Genomic DNA, 12,314 nt, shown 5'->3' with positions numbered 1-12,314 from the left:
AGCAGCCTCATAATACAGTTGATTTTGTGTATGTATGTGTGTGTGTGGCTGGCCTCATTATCACTACGTGTGTAATTTGATGATTTTAAGAACTAAATTTTCTAGAGCAATAAAGTGACTATAATGTTAATAGTATATTATTGATTTCTAATGATGTTTGTAAAAATTGTCTTGAATTATATCAAGACACTGACAAAATTATATTTTGGCAGTGAAGCCATGTTTATTTTGAAGTTGCTAGTTTTTTTGTTTTATTCTTTATTTTTTACAAATTTTCAAGTCTTGAGATAATTTTAGATTTATAGAGGAGATGCAAATATAGCACAGAGAGTTCCTACATATCCCTGAGCTTCCTTTATGTTAACATCTTATATAACTATACATTTATCAAAACTAAGAAATGAACCCTGGCCACATAGCTCGGTTGGTTAGAGCATCATTCCCATACACAGAGGTCGCCGGTTTGATCCCCAGGCAGGGCACAGACAGGAGCAGATCGATGGTTCTGTCTCTCTCTCCCTTCCTCTTTCTCTAAAATCTCAATGAAAGAAAAAGAAAAAATTTTAAATTATTTAAAAATACAGAACCTTTACAGATTTCACCAGTTCTTACATTTAATATTCTTTTTGTGTGTTTTTTTAAATACCATGATTATTGTTTATTTTAAATGACCTGTAAGTGTGCCTCTGTTTTCTCTTTTTATTTTGAAAATTATTTTTGGTCAAAAAGATTTTCCTAAGGAAAAGAATTCATGTTGGGTTTTAACAAAGAGAATTTTGACATTTAGACTTTTACAATTTAAAATACTCTGTGCTTTAAAAGTCAAGACTTTTTATCAAACACAAGATTATATTTTTGACATCCTCATGTTTGACTGTCTTTAAACCAGTGTTTTTCAACACCGGTCTGCAGACTGGTCCACCTGAAATTTCATTCCAGTCCGTGAAAGAGTTAACCACCCTGATGTTGTATGAAGACTCTAGACCAGTGGTTCTCAACCTTTCTAATGCCGTGACCCCGCAATACAGTTCCTCATGTTGCGGTGACCCCAAACCAAAAAATTTGGTGGCTACTTCATAACTAATTTTGCTACAGTTATGATTCGGAATGTAAATACCTGATATGCATTATGTATTTTCCAATGGCTTTAGGCGACCCCGCTGGGGTCGCGACCCACAGGTTGAGAACCGCTGCTCTAGACCCAGTGATCTTAGTCAAATTTGCTTGTGCTCAGGGTATTTCTGCCTAGTGGTCCCCCCCTAAACTGTATTTTGACCATTCCCCAAGTGTAAAAAGGTTGAAAACCATTGGAAAGGTTGAGTTATACATAAGATATTCCTACACTCCTGAAAAATAAATTTTGAACACTAGATTATTAGTTTGGGTGAACTTGTCAAAAATTCTGTGATACAAATATATACAACCAGCTGATACAGCATCTGAAATCACAGTGTAACGTGTACCCATCAAAATCAAGGAAATCCAAAAGCAGTATGTAGAATGAATACGTAGGAAAAGCAGCAGCATAGCTGAACTTATTTTTACGTACAGGCTTAAAGAAAAGTTGATATAACATCCAGAATACCTGACTCTTCAGGAAGTGGCACGGTGCTGCTGTCCTAGCACTTAGATATTACACCCTCTCGGACATGTGGAAGCCTCGGACAACGCCTACTGTATCTAGCAATGCGTCTGTGTTCCTTTTCTATACTTGGTTCCTCATGAATTTAAACTATTTAACATCATTCTAAAGAGAAATTTCTTCTTTTTTTTTTTTTTTACAGAGGCAGAGATAGACAGGGACAGACAGACAGGAACGGAGAGAGATGAGAAGCATCAATCATCAGTTTCTCGTTGCGCATTGCGACTTCTTAGTTGTTCATTGATTGCTTTCTCACATGTGCCTTGACCGCAGGCCTTCAGCAGACCGAGTAACCCCCTGCTGGAGCCAGCGACCTTGGGTCTAAGCTGGTGAGCTCTTTGCTCAAGCCAGATGAGCCCGCGCTCAAGCTGGCGACCTCAGGGTCTCGAACCTGGGTCCTTCCGCATCCCAGTCCGACGCTCTATCCACTGCGCCACCACCTGGTCAGGCTAAAGAGAAATTTCTTAACAGTTTGTACTTAAATTGACTTGGGATGAAATTTGCCAAGGTAGGTGCTCTTGGAAGTAAGCAAGAATGAAAGCTAGTGTTTTTGTTTGTTTGTTTGTTTAATTTAGCTATTTAGGAACCTCCCTTACAAGGAAAATCAAGGCATGTTAATATTAAACCAGAAGTTATAGAAGATTTATGAGGTCTGTTGTATAACTAAGAATTATAAAGCTGTCAGAATACTTCCTTCCTAAAAGTCAGGATCACAAATTCAATTAGGTTTATAAGTTTAGGACATAAATATCATTCATCCTGGAAAAGAAAATGAGTATATATGTAATTGATAAATTAAGTTTTTTTTTTAAGTTTGCGGTCAGAATGAATGAAATTAATTTGGGGGAATTGTGGTAAAGACCTCTACCTAATGCTAAGGAATTAATTTTGATTATTATAGTTATTCTAATGCTTCTTCCCTGCCAAATCCCCTTAGGATCTGCTAGCCTCCAAGCTGTTACCCAGATTTAGACTAATTTTGCTACCTATTCTGTCATGAAAACCTCAGGGGAGAGGGTAACCACAGACAGGTGTGTTTATAGGCAGTAGGTGGCACTCTTTCCTCAAGAAGCCCCTCAGTTTCATATGCTGTGTTGGAAGGTCAAAAGCTACTAAAAGGGCTGGGTCGGCTATAAAACCAGGGATCTTAATTCCATGGCCTTTTAAAATACATAATTATTCTATTCAACAAGTACTTAGCAAGCATTTATTCTGAGCACATTTTTTAAATATCGAAATGTTCCAAAGCTGGAAGAAGTATCCTGTTATATCTGCTTTCTAGGTAGACAGTGAAATAGGCCACGATTGGGAGTGGCGTTATTCAGGTCATGATCTCTTTCTTTTCATTGTAGGTCTCTACATCACCTAAACACATCAAGTATAAAGTTGTTCTTTATTTTCAAGTGTAGAAAAATGGTACTTAAATATTTTTCATGGTTATTTTGTAGGTACACAAGGTATAGGCAGTTAAACCTTAAAATTTAAACTTTCATAGAAATACAAATGTGTATTGAAATTTTTAGATAGTATCAGGAGTGATACCTAGATTTATAAATTCAGTTTGGGTTTCAGAGCCAACTAGTTTCTCTTAACACCTCATTGGATTTCTCTAGAATTAGAATTCTTCAGAGGCTTTATGATCGTATACAAAAGCGTATGTTTACATATCTAGGAATTATTTCCAGATACTGTTTTAATAAGCAGTCCTCTTATAATATTCTGGGTGGAAAGTTGTTACAGGATCTGGAGTTAAGGATAAGAGTTGAGCTGCTCAAGTTTTGGGAGGTGACTTGACTTGGGGTGGTAAGCACAGTACAGTGTACAGATGATGTGTTACAGAATTGCACACCTCAAATCTATATAATTTTATTAACCAATGTTACCTGAATAAATTCAATAAAAAATTTCGGGAGACTTCCTGGTAGTAATAAGTTTTCTAGGACATGGTTATCTTCTAAGGCAGGGGTAGTCCACCTTTTTATACCTACCACGCACTTTTGTATCTCTGTTAGTAGTAAAATTTTCTAACCGCCCACCGGTTCCACAGTAATGGTGATTTATAAAGTAGGGAAGTAACTTTACTTTATAAAATTTATAAAGCAGAGTTACAGCAAGTTAAAGCATATAATAATAATTACTTACCAAGTACTTTATGTCAGAGTTTCGCTAAGTTTGGCAGAATAAATCTTTATAAAACAACTTACTACAGTTAAATCTATCTTTTTATTTATACTTTGGTTGCTTCGCTACTGCCCACCATGAAAGCTGGAATGCCCACTAGTGGACGGTAGGGACCAGGTTGACTCCCACTGCTCTAAGGGGACCTTAAAGTGGGTTCCTAAAAGGAACACGATCCTGTGTGAGGGATTAACTCCAGAGCAGTCCTTCTTCTGTGCAGTGCGAATAGGAAAACTGATCTTCGACTTTGAGTTGATGTCAGAACAGAATAGAGTACGTATGGTATTTCTTTTAATTCTAAAGCAGATAGATTCTTTTTCTTAGAAAGTGATAGTAAAAGAAAAAAATTATTCATGCGTAGCTTTCCTGGAATCTAAAAATTAGCTCTTATTCCAGAAGATAGAAGGCCCCAAAATCACTTCACTTTTTTCTTCCTAGCCTTCTGAAGCTACATTTTTGATGTGCTCAGTATTTTTAAACTCTTTTTCCCTTGGTTCATGACAGTTCAATTTCAACCTGTGACTTTTTTTTTTTTTTTTTTTTTTTGTAACTTGGAAACAATTGCTGTTGACATGACTTTTTGCTTACATATATAAGTTGAGACCAGTGGGCAAAGTCTTGGGCAGGTAACATTTGTGATGTGTTATATTGGAACAAATGTAAAAGGGTTGCAGAGATTAGAGTCATAATAAAACTGCTTGATTTATAAATGCGTTATTTTTGGTGCTCTATATAATGGGATATATTGAACTAAAAAATTTGTATATACAGTATGTCAGCATTTCTTAGTAACTTCTCTTGAATCCATTTTTAATACCTAATATTGTACAGGTTGGGGAGTTACACTCTTCAGGCCAATACTATCCAGACTGTATAAATTTATAAAGTAAATTGAAAAATTCATCATTCTCCTGTATTCAAGACCAGAGCACATAAATGCTAATGTAGGGCTCAGAGGGGAAACAGATTTCTCCAGAATATTTGAGAAAATGTGAAGTCCTTTCAGGAAAATCTAATAAACATAATAATCATAGCCTGCTGACATGAAGGAAAAAGGACCTCATTTGCTCTTTCTTTTATGCAGCGACTTACTGGTCCCTCCTGATTTCCAAATTGGATCACTGTAGTCAATTATCTCTGCTGGTACCTGTGAAAGTAAGCCCTGGGATCCATATTTGTTTTGTGTTCTGCTTAAATCAGCAAGAATGATAAATTTGATGGTGTCAAAATGGAAGTGTCAAGGGCTTTCTTTGGTGATTGAGCAAAATAATGTCTCCACTTGTAATTTATTGTGCCCCCTTTTCACTGTGTGTGCTTTGTTTATCTAATATTTATTTCAGTACAAATTGTTCCTTCACCTGTATTGCTATATCTATGATTTTATTGATGTAAAATTAAATTCTGTAATAAAAACCTCTGAATTTAAGCAGTTTTGAAAATATGTTACAGAAAACATTTACAGCTAGAATCCAGCTTTCCACTGTGCTTCATTGCCCTATTGTTAGAATACGATGAACTTGAACACTTCCGTTGTCCTCAGTTCATCACCAGTAATAGAAATGATATAGTTTTGTTGTCTAATATGAAACTAGAAAAAAATAATGGTCTAAAGTAAAACAGGAAAAATATTTCAGGGCTCACCGCTTCCTTCTGTACTTTTTCATTGTGTGAAATTTACAGCCTAATGTATGAGTTATTTATAACCCTAAAATGAATCATAATATACAATATATCTAAAGTCATAAATCAATACAGGACAACACAGAGTGTGTCTGTGTGTGTGTGTGTGTGTGTGTGTGTGTGTGTGTATATATTTCCCCACCTGGGTGTTCAGTGTTGTCACATATTTACTGTGGCAATTTTTAACAATTTGTACTAAGCAAAAACACAGTACAAGCAAGTTAAACAAATCCTTGTCCATTTAGAGATTATAATCTAAGAGGGATTATGGAAGTCAGGTGTATAAAGGCAATTTCCATAGCTGAGTAAATATTGAAATAGTAAATGAATTAATTATCTACATAAGGGGAAAGAGTATTAGGAAAATGGATTTCCTAAAGATTTAATGGTGTACGGGTGTTAGGAATTTACACATTGTTGATTCATGTGTTTTTTAGCATATAGGATTATGTGGAGCTGTTTTATAAAATATAATTCTATACTTTGGGATGGGAAGGGCCATCTCATTCCTCAAGGGTGGTTGAATGGAGAAACTTCTCAAAGAAACGGTTAACTGAGACCCTTGGGAATTGTCCGTTCTAAGTAGGTGATTTGTCAACAAAGTGCTTTTTAAAATGTATTATGGTCCCTGACTGGTGGTGGTGAAGTGGATAGAGTGTCGACCCAGAATCCTGAGGTTGCCAGCTTTAGCATGTCACCAGCTTGACCCCAAGGTTTTGGCTCTGAGCCAGAGGTCACCAGCCCAATCCCCACTCAAGGTACTTAAGAGAAGCTGTCAGTGCACACTAAAGGGAACAATGAGTTGATGCTTCCCTCTCTCCCTTCCTGTCACTCCCTTCTTCCTCTTTTTTTTTTTTTTAAATTTTTTATTCATTTTAGAGAGGAGAGGGAGAGACAGAGAGGAGAAGTGGGGAAGAGCTGGAAGCATCAACTCCCATATGTACCTTGACCAGGCAAGCCCAGGGTTTCGAACCGGCGACCTCAGCATTTCCAGGTCGACGCTTTATCCACTGCGCCACCACAGGTCAGGCTCCCTTCTTCCTCTTGCTCTCTCTGAAAAACAAAAAAGTTGCTATGGTGAGTTTTGAACAGACATAAGAATGGAATGGCACAATGAACCTCCCTTTTATTACCCAGCCGTACCAATCTTCCAGCGCTGCTTGATCCTCACCTGTGTTCACTTTCCCTTCTGGCTTAAGCAATTTCACGTTAGTTTATATCACTTATTAAATTTTTCATTATGTGTTTCAGGTAAGAATCCTCTTTAAGAGCAATGTAAAAAAATAACAGGTATTTCAGACTGGATAACTAGAAGTGATTGACCTAGCATAATGCCCTGAAATGAAAAAGACTTACACAATTCTATAACAAGCATAAGATGAAGGGAGGGGGAAATTCCAGTATTTTTCAGTAAAAGGAAAATTTTTTTTCCCTATATTTCTGCTGTCACAGAGCATCCTCCTCGTGGCAAAATGATTGATTTTGTCTTCCTTCCTAAAGAGGAGAGTGTATCCAATGATTTTTTCCTTGAAGATATGGAAGTGTGGGACTTTGATGGTCTTTCCGGGAGCAGTGGGCAGATCACTTCTTCAAAGGAAGGGAGTGCTGTTAGTCAAAGAAGGGGATAATTAATTTGGGGCCAAGACACTAAAGTAAGGGGTTTGAGATTAGAACCTTGTTCTTGTTAAATTGCCTTGTAAATATTTCCAAGTAATTAAAAATTGTAAAATTTAGGTCAATTTATTCCCAATTTTGCTTCTAAATTTACATTCTTTAATAAAATACCCAGTAGTTGGTAGTAATTTTTCCCATTAAATTCTTCAAATTTGGAGCTCTGCAACTTTTTTTTTTTTTTTTTTTTTTTTTTACAGAGACAGAGTCAGAGATAGGGATAGATAGAAACAGACAAGAACGGAGAGAGATTAGAAGCATCAATCATTAGTTTTTCATTGTGACACCTTACTTGTTCACTGATTGCTTTCTCATATGTGCCTTGACCATGGGGCTACAGCAGACCTAGAAACCCCTTGCTCAAGCCAGTGACCTTGGGTCCAAGCTGGTGAGCTTTGCTCAAACCAGAGGAGCCCACGCTCAAGCTGGCGACCTCGGGGTCTCGAACCTGGATCCTCCATGTCCCAGTCTCATGCTCTATCCACTGCGCCACCGCCTGGTCAGGCTGCAACCATTATTACCTAGAGTTTCAAGAGTAGTGGGCTATTTCATTTAAGCAACAAACCCAAAACTCTGAAGACAAAGAAATGAAACTTGCAGTGATCCAGAATAAAGTAGATATGTCTTTTTTTTTTCAACTCATACAGTTGTATAAACAGGTTTCTCCAGTCTGAAGTAATGGCCCTTGACACTGAATTATCAGGTTTATGTTTTGAAGTTCAATTTAGTAATGTCCAAAGCATATAGTTCTTCTTTTGAAATGCTTAACAATTATATTTTTACCCCTTTATCAAAAGGCTAAACTTCCTTTTTGGGCTTATTGTACTATCTGGCTTATTTTAAATTAGTGTTTTTTATATGAGTTTTATATTTCCCTTTCCTGAGGACAGTCCTCAATTTCAAAATAAAAGCAGAACATTTCTTACAAAAGTATTGGAACAAGTTTTAGAAAGATATTTTAATTTGGGCCCTTTTATATTTTTAGTTATATGGATATATTTCTGGGAATAAAGTTTTTTTCCCAAAGTGAGTAGTACTTAAACATTTACGCTAATAATTAAAACCTACAAAAAGTTTTTTTTTTCTTTGACTTTTTATTGTGATAAAGCCAAATGATATGTAAGGCGTACTACAACTCTTTGGTTTTCAATGTTCATTATACTTCCTCTAGAAAGGTTTTGTGGAAGCTATAATTAACTATAGCTTTTTTTTGGTGCATATTTATACATATTTATATGGTGCTAATATGCTTTCAAAAGCATCAATATCTTTTAACCCTTTGACATTAAATTATACAAATAACCTTGAAGCCGGTTTATAAAGTCTTTCTTTGTCTATTTTCTATATACTGTTATCAGATTCTTAAAATTTAAGACATTAGAATCTTATTAAAATTACAAGCAAACTGACCCCTGGTGGCAAGTTTTCTGAAAAACAATTCTAGTGGCTCTCATTTTGCATATAATAAATGACCATGAGGTGGAAGAGGGAAGAAACATCGCTTGGCTCTTGATTTTATTTCCCATCGGTTTTTATATTAAAAACCTAATCAAGGTTATAAAGGACTTATGATTTTAATCTTTTAATGTTATAAAAGTTTTTAGACCATTATCATTGGTTAATAATTACTATTTGTCTTCAAGATGCCTAAGTAAGCTAATAATTTTTTCCATTATATTTTTGAGACAAGTAGACAGACTTTCTGTCTCTATCTTAAGACTGAGAAACCAAAATTCCACAGAAGAGTCAGTGGGAATTCCTGACTGATAACTTATGAAGGAAATCATTACAGAGTACCCTCGTTCTGACCATGTTCACTGAGTGTGCCTTTTGTAGTCTGAGCGACAGCCTTAGGAAACAGCAGCCAGGGGTGTTCTTTCAGATACCATCAGAATGGGCATTCATTCAATTAGCTCATTCTTTTAAAAAATGTGTAGAATGAATGATTCAATACGTACTTAGGAGATTCCTCCATATACTTGCTGTTTGTCCAACCACAGGATGTCATCTTAGATAATTACAAGTCTCAAAGTTTTGAGAAAGGATAAGAGGAGGTACTCTTCTGTAAATGAACATTTTTTGGTTCTCAATAATGGTTCACTTATAAATGAATCTAATTACCATGCCAAGAAAAAAAGTATTACATAACCATTTACACCAAATATTCTAATTCTTTCCTTGAGTTAATACATTGTCGCTCACAGACATCAGTAGATCTTAACACTGGTTATTTTAGTGTCATTTCTGTATAATCTTGACTTAGGTTTTGTTTTGATTGGCATTTTTTCCATCCCATCTCCTCCCTCCCCTACCATTTTGGAATTAATACACACTTGCTACCATTTTTTGTTGTTGTTGGTTTTTTTTTTCATTAAACTTTAGACGTTTGAACGTGCATACTTAATAAGTCTGAGGTTAAAAGGATTTACATTTGCTTCTGTCAAGTGCCCCGGGCACTACCAAGTTGGTACCACTTTAAATTTTTAGTTTTCTGTATTTTTTCCTATATAGGAAGAATAAATTTGGGACATAATGTTATGAATACTGGCTTGTGGTTATGACTTCTTAGGGGAGATTGTTTTTTCCACCTGGCACCAAGGTAGAAAAAGGCACTTTCCTCGCTGTCTCATGAGACTTCAAATGCAGTGGTTATGCAGACATCTCCCGTGAGGTTCCCCGCCTTGGCTGGGCCTGCTTCTTTATCTCCTGCATTCAGTGTCCCAGCCCTTACCCCACGTGTACTCAGAACTGAATATTGATAGATGACCTGTGTGCATTCACTCATTTGGAAAATTCTTTGCATTTTGCCTTCTTGAAGTTACTTTTAAGGTATGTGTGTGTTTTCTGTTTAATATATTTTTAGGTTGATTTGAGCTGAAAGATTACTTGGGGTATGTCTAGTTGGCCATACTACCAGAAACAAATCAGTCCTGAGTTAGGCTTTGAGATTTGAGAACCAGTCAGCAGTCAGTGAAAGGTTTGTTTGGTAGGGTTTTATTTTGAACAGTCTGAAGGACTGGAAGCTTTCTCCAAAGATAGGTGGGACCTACAGATCCTTTATTGCCCACCAAGATAGAGATGGGAACATAATGGGAGCCAGAGGGCAGGAAAAGATTTGGGAGAGGGGATGGAGAGAAGGAAGAAGATGATGGAGAGGCAAGGAGCCAAGAGAGAAAGGACTACTGTGATCTGTTAAGAGACTTCATGGGAAAAGTAATTAAATGTTTCATCACATTCTCTGGGCTCTTTTATTCAGGATGTCTCTGGTTTCCTTTCTGGTGATGGATTCAACTGACATACCAGTTCAAGTATTAAAGCATGGTCAAGGACTTACAAATACATACACCATCAGGATAAGGTCAAAGTCCACAAGTGGTGTTTCCAACCTGTGTTCACTGGACCTCAATTTCTTCATTTGTAGGATGTGGCTAGCACAAAATTATGTTAGGGTGAACATATCTGTACACTATAAAGGTTGGTACAAACAAATAGCTACATTCTATATTACGCTTCTCATTTCACCTTAGGAGATTCTGGGACTTTGAAATTTAAAGAACTTCCCCAAGGTCCTAATTGAAGAATCAGTGTTGGTTAAAAGTAATGTTGCTATGCTTTACTTCAACACCTTTCTGGGCCAAAAGGAAACTTTGGACCCTGTTAAGAGTTGTGTTTTTTTTTCCTTTTTCCTCAGTAAAGTACACAACCTTGTGTTGACAGTTGGATTTTTTTATTTTACTCTCAGATAAATTCCGGGGAAAGCAAGCGAAAGTGCTATGACTTAGCAAAATCAGATCAGCTTCAGAGACTGTAAGAGCTCTCTGCAGAAGTGCATCTTCAGAATCAGTGACTGATTCTGATCCACGTTCTTCGTCAGCTTTCCCAAATGAACGCATAAGAAGGATGCAATCATAGTCTATAAAATACTCAAACTCAAATTTATCTATAATGTGCTGAGAACGAGCCCCAGAATTACAATTCTGTCTTCTTTAGGGAGTCTGCCAAAAATTGGGAGTGACTTGATTCTTATCCTAAGAGGAACACCGAGGAGGTAGAGGAAGGACGACCGTCACCACAGCAGGGCGGTAGAGCACGGCCACACTGGGGTTCTGAAGTCTAAGCCCATTGCATATCTTAGTTGAGTGATCTCTGTTTCTCCTGTAAAAAGGGAGAATGCCATCGATATTGTGAGATGACAAAATGAGCCCATAGACTTTTAACATAGTGCTTCATGTAAACGGCCCAAAACATAGTAGCTGTCATAATCTGTAATTTAGAACTATTCTCTTACTATAATTTCCCAATTATCTATATCCCAAACAGTCCTGATAACTATTTTCCAGATACTATTTGTAGTCATGACCACATCCCATTTTCTCCCCTACCTAGATACCCTCACTTTTTTAATTGTCAAAGAAAGTTTAAGTTTTGGAGATTACAGGATATTGTGATATTAACAGTAAGAGCACAGAATAAGGGTTAGAAATTAGGTTTCAGTAGCAACTACTTCAATACGGATCTGTGACTGTGGATGATACATTTAACCACTCTTCATGTCTGTTCTCTCTTTTGAAAAATAAACTAGACTAATATTGCATCAAAATCATTAATGTATGTGTGGATGTATGATGGCATGGGGATTTCTGCCCTGCTGTTCCCTTCCATTGTCTAGAATGCTGAATTCTGGAGGCTACAGTAATAGCAGGGAGTTGTTTTATTTCAGGGTACTTTTAAAATACTGTATCTGTGAGACAAGTGGATATACCTGGTTTCGAACTCCTGCTTTTTTTTTTTTTTTTTTTTTTGTATTTTTCTGAAGCTGGAAACGGGGAGAAACAATCAGACAGATTCCTGCATGCGCCCGACCGGGATCCACCCGGCACAACGCTCTGCCTACCAGGGGGCGATGCTCTGCCCCTCTGGGGCGTCGCTCTGCCGAGACCAGAGCCACTCTAGCGCCTGGGGCAGAGGCCAAGGAGCCATCCCCAGCACCCGGGCCATCTTTGCTCCAATGGAGCCTTGGCTGCGGGAGGGGAAGAGAGAGACAGAGAGGAAGGAGGGGGGGGGGGTGGAGAAGCAAATGGGCGCTTCTCCTATGTGCCCTGGCCGGGAATCGAACCCAGGTCTCCCGCACGCCAGGCCGACG

The sequence above is a fragment of the Saccopteryx bilineata genome, chromosome 5 (genome assembly GCF_036850765.1).
Source record: "Saccopteryx bilineata isolate mSacBil1 chromosome 5, mSacBil1_pri_phased_curated, whole genome shotgun sequence".
In the NCBI taxonomy this organism is placed as follows: domain Eukaryota; kingdom Metazoa; phylum Chordata; class Mammalia; order Chiroptera; family Emballonuridae; genus Saccopteryx; species Saccopteryx bilineata.
This window is presented reverse-complemented; position numbering follows the sequence as displayed.